The following is a 9,354-nucleotide window of genomic DNA, read 5'->3' as shown; positions in this document are numbered from 1 at the left end:
CAGATGACAGGTGGCAGAGCTGGGATTCAAACCCATGACCTCTGACTCCCAAGCCCAGGCTCTTTCCACTGAGCCACGTGCCAGCTGTGTGACTGTGGGCAAATCACTTCACTTCTCTGGGCCTCAGTTACCTCATCAGTAAAATGGGGATTAACTGGGAGCCTCACGTGGGACAACCTGATTACCCTGTATCTACCCCCAGCGCTTACAACAGTGCTCTGCACATAGTAAGCGCTTTACAAATACCAACATTATTAAGCCCGTCAAAGGGCAGGGACTGTCTCTATCTCTTACCGATTTGTCCATTCCAAGCGCTTAGTCCAGTGCTCTGCACAAAGTAAGCGCTCAATAAATACTATTGAATGAATGAATGAATTATGTGCCGAGCACTGGACTAAGCACTTGGAATGGACACCTGGGCAACAGAGAGAGACCATCCCTGCCCATTGACGGGCTCACAGTCTAATCGGGGAGGCAGACTGACAAAAACAAGACAATCACGACAAATAGAATTCAAGGGGATGAACACCTCATTAATAAAATAAATAGGGTAATAAAAATATAGACAAATGAGCACAGTGCTGAGGGGAAGGGGGGGAGGAGCAGAGGGGAAGGGGGGAAAGGGGGCTTAGCTGAGGGGTGGTGAAGAGAGGGAGCAGAGGGAAAAGGGGAAGCTCAGTCTGGGAAGGCCTCTTGGAGGAGGTGAGCTCTCAGTAGGGCTTTGAAGAGGGAAAGAGAGTTTGGCGGAGGTGAGGAGGGAGGGCATTCCAGGACGGCGGGAGGACGTGGGCCAAAGGTCGAGTGAAGAGGGGACGGTGAGGAGGTAAAAATGGTGGTAGTGGTGAAGCGCTTGCTATGTGCCAAGCACTGTTCTAAGCACTGAAGGATACAAGGTTATGAGGTTGTCCCACGTGGGGCTCACAGTCAAGTCACTTAACTTCACGGTGCCTCAGTTCCCTCATCTGTAAACGGGGATTAACTGCGAGCCTCATGTGGGACGACCTGATGACCCTGTCTCTCCCCCAGCGCTTAGAACAGTGCTCTGCACATAGTAAGCGCTTAACAAATACCAACATTATTATTATTATTATTACCCCCATTTTTACAGATGACATCACAGGCCCAGAGAAGTGAAGTGACTTGCCCCAAATCACGCAGCTGGCAAGAGGCAGAGACCTCTGACTCCCAAGCCCGGGCTCTTGCCACTGAGCCACACTGCTTCCCAGCGGGATCGTCCCTTTCCCCTCCTCCCCGGGATCCCTCCCTCCGCCGAGATGATGGCCCGGGCTCTGCAGGGAGGGAGGAGGAGGAGGAGGTGGGCGGATCCCAGATTTGGGGACAAGTCCTGCAACTTCCTCGCACTCCTTCCCTCCCTCGGTCTCCCCCCCCTCTCCCGCCCGCCCGACCCCCAACCTCCTCGTCCCCTCCCCCGCTCCCATCCCCTTCCCCCAGGGTGCGGGGCCGGGCAGCCTAATCTGCCCTTTTCAGGCCCTTAATAATAATAATAATAATGGTATTTGTTAAGCGCTTACTATGTGCAAAGCACTATTTTAAGCGCTGGAGGCTGGGGGGGTTAACAAGGTGATCAGGTTGTCCCAGTGGGGCTCACAGACTTGGTCCCCAGTTTACAGATGAGGTCACGGAGGCACAGAGAAGCAAAGTGACTCGCCCAAAGTCACACCGCAGACAATTAGATTTAGAACCCATGACCTCTGACTCCCAAGCCCGGGCTCCTGCCACTGAGCCAAATTGCTTCTGGCCCTTTTCAGGGTGGGGCTCCTCGCCCCTCTCAGAAACATTATCCCTTCTTTCTTTTCACCTTTGGCGCCTCCCTTTGCACCGGGAGAGAGGGATTAGCCAAATTCGCCCAGTGGCTCCGGGCCGAGGGGAAGGGCAGGGACCGGCCCGAAGGGGAGGGGGTTGGACGGGCATCGGGTGAGAAGTAATTCCCACCCAGCCTGCCCTCGGGGACCTTTCCAAAAAAGACCGGAGGCCAGGATTGACCTAACCCCAAGGAACCGGGCGGCGGTGCTTTGCACCTACTTATTTGCAAAGAGGCCTGGAGGCTGGCGGGGCCAAAGAGCCCGAAGGAACTACCTCCCAAGAAATCCCTTCATTCCTTCATTCAATCGTATTTATCGAGCGCTTACGGTGGTGTACAACACTGTACTAAGCGCTTGGGAAGTACAATTCAGCAATAAACGAGAGACAATCCCTGACCACAACGGGCACACGGTCTGGGGGGGCGGGGGAGGGGGCAGACATTTAAACAAGTAAACAGGCATCCATATAAATAAATGGAATTATAGATATAAACACAAGTGCTGTGGGACGTGGAGTGGTGGGGGTCGGGGGGGACTCAAGGGAGCGAGTGTCGCTTCCTCTTCCTAGTGCGTGGGCAATCAGAAAAGCAGTGTGGCTGAGTGCTAAGAGCACGGGTTTGGGAGTCAGAGTTCGTGGGTTCTAATCCCGGCTCCACCCCTTGTCAGCTGTGTAAATCACTTAACTTCTCTGGGCCTCAGTGACCTCATCTGTAAAATGGGGATGAAGACTGTGAGCCCTACGTGGGACCCCCTGAGTACCTTGTATCTGCCCCAGCGCTTAGAACAGTGCTTGGCACATAGCGCTTAACAAATACCAACATTATTATTACTATCAATCTTGGGGTTCGGATTTGTGAGCCCCCCTGAGCCGAGCCCGACCTGCCAAACCGACCCAGATGGTTGGAAGCGGAGAGGTTCCACTGAAATTTGGATCGACACCAACATTACTCTCCCGACCGTGCACGGATGCCATTCCTAGGAAGGGGCGGAAAATGATTCACCTCTCCATTTCAAAGATGGGAAAACTGAGGCCCGGGAAGTCAATTTATTGCCCAAAGGCACAGGTTGAGCCTAATTCCTCCATTATGAATCTGCAGAAAGGCACTGGGGGATTGAGTGGAGATTACGGGATGCAATCACAGGCAAATCCCCGAGGCTGCAGTTTGCCCTACTTGTCCCCCCTCACCCCGTACAGTCCCGGCTAGCTGACCCTTTGTACTTTTAGCCAGGCTCAGTAAACTAGTACCAGCGACTGCAGAGGTGAGAGGTGGATGTCTGCACCTTTAAACCCCTGGGATCCAGAACCTGGGCTTGGGAGTCAGAGGTCATGGGTTCGAATGCCGGCTCTGCCACTCATCAGCTCTGTGACTGTGGGCAAGTCACTTAACTTCTCTGGGCCGCAGATACCTCATCTGTAAAATGGGGATTAACTGTGAGCCTCACGTGGGACACCCTGATTACCTTGTATCTCCCCCAGCGCTTAGAGCAGTGCTCTGCACATAGTAAGCGCTTAACAAATACCAACATTATAGTGTGAACATTGAATTCCTATAAGATATGACAGTGTGTTCTTTCACACACACACACACACACACACACACACACACACACACACACATACACACCCCACCCCGGCCTTTTTTTAAATAGTATTTGCTAAGTGCTTATTATTCAGTCAGTCAGTCAGTCGTATTTATTGAGCCCTTACTGTGTGCAAAGCACTGTACTAAGCACTTGGAAAGTTGGAAAATACAACTCATCAAAAGAGACAATCCCTGCCCACACCGGGTTTACAGTCTAAAAGAAGGTACTATATACTATGTGCCAGATACTGCTCTAAGCACTGAGGCAAATACAGATGATCCGTTTGGACAGGGTCCGTGTCCCACGTGGGGCACGCTGTCAATCCCCATTTTACAGATGAGGGAATTGAGGCACAGAGAAGTGCCTACTTGCCTGATCTGCCCAAGGTCACACACAGCAGACAAGGGAAGAGCCAATATTAAGATCCAGGTCTTTTGATACTTTCCCCACCCCACATCACCCTTAAGCACGTTGATACTCACCTCACACAAGCCCTGCTGTTTCCCCAATCTGAAACTTATTTTGGCATCTGTCTGTCTCCCCACCCCTTACCCCAAGGCAAGCAATCGATCTTATTGAGTGCTTACTGTGTGCAGAGCACCACACTAAGCACTTGGGGGAGTACAATATAACATTGGTAGACACACATTCCCTGCCAAAATGAGCTTACAGTCTAGAGGAGGAGATAGAAATATAAAATAAATTACAGATCTGAACATAAGTGCTGTGGGACTGAGGGGTGAATAAAGGGTGCAAATCCAAATGCAAAGGTGATGCAAAAGGGAGTGGGAGAAGAGGAAGTAAAGGCTTAGTCAGAGAAGGCCGCTTGGAGGACATGGGCCTTCAGTAAAGCTTTGAAGGTAGGGAGAGTGATTTGTCTGTGGGATATGCAGGGCATTCCAGGTCAAAGGGAGGACATGAGTGAGAAGTCAGCCACCAGAGAGATGAGAGTGACTGTAAACTCCTTGTGAGCAGGGATCACGACTACTAACAATACTGTATTGTACTCTCCCAAGTGCTAAGGCACAAAGAGGTCAAGTGACTTGCCTGGGTGACTTGTCTTGAGTCACATGGCAGAGAAGTGGCAGACCAGAAGTAGAACGAGCGTGGCCTGGGAGTCAGAGGACCGGGGTTCCACCATTTGTCGCCTGTGTGACCTGACTGAATGAATACAGAACCTGGCACATACTAAGCGCTTAAATACCAAAAAAAAAAATTAATTCCATTGATGATGGTGACAAACTTTTACTGAATTACAAGTTTTGCAGACAGGAACAAGCGAATGCTTTTGGGGAAAGATCCAAAGCTTCTTGAGGGGAGATGTTGGGTTATGAATCATCTATTGGGAGGGCAAGTGTTCTCAGGCTTCCCAAAGAACTGAGTTCCGTGAAGACACATCCCAGAGGGCCCACAGCACCCCAGATCCTCATTTCCGAGGCCCAGGAACAGCCTTGACTAGGGCACAAGAGCTAACACCCATGGTTCAACTGGCCATACCTCCATAGCGATGGTACTTCAGCACTCAATAAATACAATTGAATGAATGAATAACCTTGGGCAAGTCATTTAACTGTGCTTCAGTTCCCTTCTCTGCAAATGGAGATTCAATCACTGTTCTCTCTCATGTTTGGCCCATGTGGGACCTTCATTCATTCACTCAATCATATTTAATGAGCGCTTACTGTGTGCAGAGCACTGTACTTAGCGCTTGGTCGAGTACAATAAAACAATAAGCAGACACAGTCCCTGGCCACAAAGAGCTTACAGTCTACAGGGACCTGATTATCTTGTATCCTTCTCAACTCCTAGTACAGTGCTTGGCACGTAGTAAGGGCTTAACAAATACGACAGTTATTATGATTATTAGAATCTGGGGTCTCCTGACTCCTAATCCCTAGGCCGTGCTGCCTCAACATGATCCGTTCTGAGGTGGGTTTAGAGACACTCAACAGCCATTCCCATTGATTCCACCTGTAGGTTTTCCAGCTCACCAGGAGATAGATGCCGGTCAGTCAGACGCAGAAGAGATTTCCGATCAACGGTAGGCATTCTGGAAATGCTGCGTGTTTTTGCAGCCCAGATTCAACCAGGCCAACCTATTCACTGTGCTTCGTTCTCATCTCACTCTCCGACAACCTCTTGCTCGCACGATCCCTTCTGCCTGGAATTCCCTCTCCGATCATGTCGAGCAAAGCCTTTCTCTCCTCATCTTCAAAGTATAAGGATGGCATTTTTTAAGCACTTATTATGTGTCAAGCACAGTTCTAAGCACTGGAGTACAAGACAAGTCAACTGGGTTGGACACAGTCCCTGTCCCACATGAGGCTCACAGTAGGAGGGAGGACAGATATTGAATCTCCATTTTACAGATGAGGAAACTGAGGCACGGAGAATTTAAGTGACTTGTTCAAGGCACACAGTGGGCAATTGACAGAGGTGGGATTAGAACCCAGGTGCTTGATTCCCAGGCCCATGCTCTTTCCACCACTAGGCTATGCTGCTTCAAAGCCCCTCTGAATTTACATTTCCTCCAGGAGGCCTTCCCTTCTTAATCTCTCATCTCCCCACTATTCCCCTCCAAACTACACTTCAGCACTTTCACATCAGTAAGCACTTGTGTACTCCCACCCACCCACCCACCCCAACACTGTGCTTATAAGCTTATCTTTACGCTCCATGACTTCCCTCTGTGCATATTTTTATCTCGTTGTCTGTCTCCCCTGTTGGGCTGAAAAATCTCTGAGGACAGAAGAAATCATGTCTACTAACTCTAATGCACTCTCCCAAGCACTTAGTACAATGCTCTGCACAAGGTAGTTAGTTCCTTGTGGCCAGGGAACAGGTCTACCAACTCTGTAATGTTGTACTCTCCCAAGTGCTTAGTACGGTGTTCAACACACAGTATGCACTCAATAAAGAGGTGTTTGAAGTCTAAGTCCAGTATTCCTTTCCTCATCTACCAAAAAAAAATTGGGAAGGGAAACATAAAATAGCAGGAGCAGAGACCACCCATTTGTTTAAATGTCATTAACCGAGAGTAGTTAGGGTATTTATGAAGTACTTACAACGGGTCAAGCACTGAATAGAGGAAATCACAGCCTCTCTCCCATTCAGGTTCCACCTTGGGGGGGGCGGGGGGGGGGGAGGCTGTCACATTCTGAATAATATTCATCCATTCTAACTTTTATCCTTTAAGGAATTTTAACAAGATCAGGATCTTAGTCCCACCTCTGCCTCAAGCCTGTTGTGTGACCTTGGGTAAGTCACTTAACTCTTCTAGAGTGTAAGCTCGTTGTGGGCAGGGAATATGTCTGTAGTTACATTATACTCTCCCAAACGCTTAGTACAGTGTTCTGCACAGAGTAAGTGCTCAATAAATATGATCAAGTGAATGAATGAATGAATGAACTTCTCCAAATCTCAGTTTCCCTGTTTGTGAAATGGGGTGGTTGCAGTTCTCCCCAATTGAGACAAGGCCCAGGGCCAGTCTGATTATTTTGTACTTACTCCATCGCCTGGCAGAGTGCTTGCTACATAGTAAATACTTAATAAATACCACATTATTAATAATCATAATCACTATAATAATAAGGGTGGTATTTGCTATGTGCTTATAATAATAATAATATTGCTGGCATTTGTTAAGCGCTTACTATGTGCCAAGCACTATTATAAGCGCTGGGGCAGATACAAGGTAATCAGGTTGTCCCACTAAGGCTCACAATCTTTTTCCCCATTTTACAGATGAGGTAACTGAGGCCCAGAGAAGTTAAGTGACTTGCCCAAGGTCACATAGCTGACAAGCGGCGGAGCCAGGATTAGAACCCATGACCTCTGACTCCCAAGCCTGGGCTCCTTCCACTAAGCCACGTGCCAAGCACTGTACTAAGCACTGGAGTGGATGCAGGCTAACAAGTTGGACATGGTCCCTGTTCCGTATAGGGCTCACAATCTAAAAGAGATGGAGAATAGGGATTGAATTCCCATTTTCAGTGAGGAAACTGAGGCACAGAGAAGTTAAATGACTTGCCCAAGGTCACACAGCAGTCAAGTGATGAAGCCAGGCTTAGACCCTAGGTCCCCGGACTTCAAAGTCCATGCTCTTTCCTTTAGATCATGTTGCTTCTCTAAATTAATTACATTACATTAATTAACTGAATTGAATTGATGAATTAAGTTGGTCCAGTTGCTGTTAGCTGTTCTGAGTTCCTTCAAGAGTCTTACGCAGGGAAGTAGAGTGACCTAGTGGATAGAACCTAGGTCTGGGAGCCAGAGGACCTGAGTTTCCAGCTCCGTCACTTGTCTGCTGTGTGATCTTGGGCAAGTCGCTTAACTTCTCTGTGCCTCAGTTTCCTCAAATGCAAAATGGGGATTCAGTACCTGTTCTCCCTCCTACTTACCTGTCCTCATGTGGGACGGGGACAGGGGTCAACCTGATTGACCGGTCTCTACCTCAGCACTTAGAACAGTGCTTGACACATCGTAAATGCTTACTAAATACCACTAAAAATCTTCCCCTACAGGGGGTTGTTAACTACTACATATCCAGAAACCAATGTTGCAAACAAACAGAAAGAGGAGCCTTACTCCAACCCAATTTGCTTGTTCCCACCCCAGCACTTAATACAGTGCAGGGCAGGTAAAAAATGATTAACAAGTATTATTATTATTATTATTTTGTCCTTTTGCTGCCTGGTCTTAGGTTTGGGTCCAAAGAGGCTTCTCGTCCCTTTTCTGGCCAGTTCACCCACCTCAACCCATATCCCCCTCCATGATGAGAATGCAGATGGCTTTTTAAATCATTATTATTGTTATTCAATTTATAATGGAATTTTATAATAGTAATGATGGCACAGCCTACCTCTTCATATCTGACAGACAATTACTCTCCCCCTCTTCAAAGCCTTCTTGAAGGCACATCTTCAAAAGGCCTTCTCTGACTAAGCCCTCCTTTCCCTTCTCTCACTCCCTTCTGCTCCCCTTTATTCACCATCTGTCCCCTGCCCCCAGCCCCACAGCAGTTATGTACATATTTGTAATTTATTTATTTATATTAATGTGTGTCTCCCCCTCTAGACTGTCAGCTCGTTGTGAGGAGGGAATGTGTCTGTTGTATTCTCCCAAGCGCTTAGCACAGTGCTGCACATACAGTAAGCGCTTAATAAATGCAATTGACTGCCTGACACGAACAGCTTCACAGCTTTGTCCGTGTCAGCCCGGACTGGAGACAAGGGGCGGAGAAATCAAGCATTCCTGAAAGAAGCTCCCCCTCCTCCCCTCTCCACCACCCTGAGCCTTGCCATCCAGAGAGGGAGGTGGAGATCAAAAGAAAAGGAGAGAAATTTCAATCTCAATTTCAGTCGTATTTATTGAGCGCTTACCGTGTGCAGGGCACTGTACTAAAGGCTTGGGAGAGTACAATGTAACGATAAACAGACACATTCCCTGCCCACAGCGAGATTCCAGTATAACAGGGAAGACAGATATTAATATACATAAAAATTACAGATATGCAGTAATATACATAAATTATAGTTCTAATAAATCAATTTCAGAAATAATAAATCAATAATATAAATCAATAACAGATGTAATAAACCAATAACAGATGTAATAGATATAATAAATAAATTACTAATATGAGAGAGAGAAGAGTTGCCTGCAGAGACCTTGCCAAGAGACTCCAAGGGCTTTGCTGAAATCAAGAAAGGCGTTTCTTGGTGTTACGGAACTCCATTTTAATTGAGTGAACTAAGGTATCACCCAAATAAATAACCATCCCTTTCCACTGTATTTAACGGAGGCAATTCGCACGCATGCCTCAAAAGACTTAGAGGAAAGGGAAACGGCATGGTCTAGTGAAAAGAACGGGTCAGGGAGTCAGAGGATCTTGGTTCTAATCCTGGCTCTGCCACTCACCTGCTGTGTGACTTTGGATAAATCAAAT

Source organism: Ornithorhynchus anatinus, chromosome 10 (assembly GCF_004115215.2).
Source record: "Ornithorhynchus anatinus isolate Pmale09 chromosome 10, mOrnAna1.pri.v4, whole genome shotgun sequence".
In the NCBI taxonomy this organism is placed as follows: Eukaryota; Metazoa; Chordata; class Mammalia; order Monotremata; family Ornithorhynchidae; genus Ornithorhynchus; species Ornithorhynchus anatinus.
The sequence above is the reverse complement of the archived record's forward strand: the minus strand, read 5'-3'. Positions refer to the sequence as shown.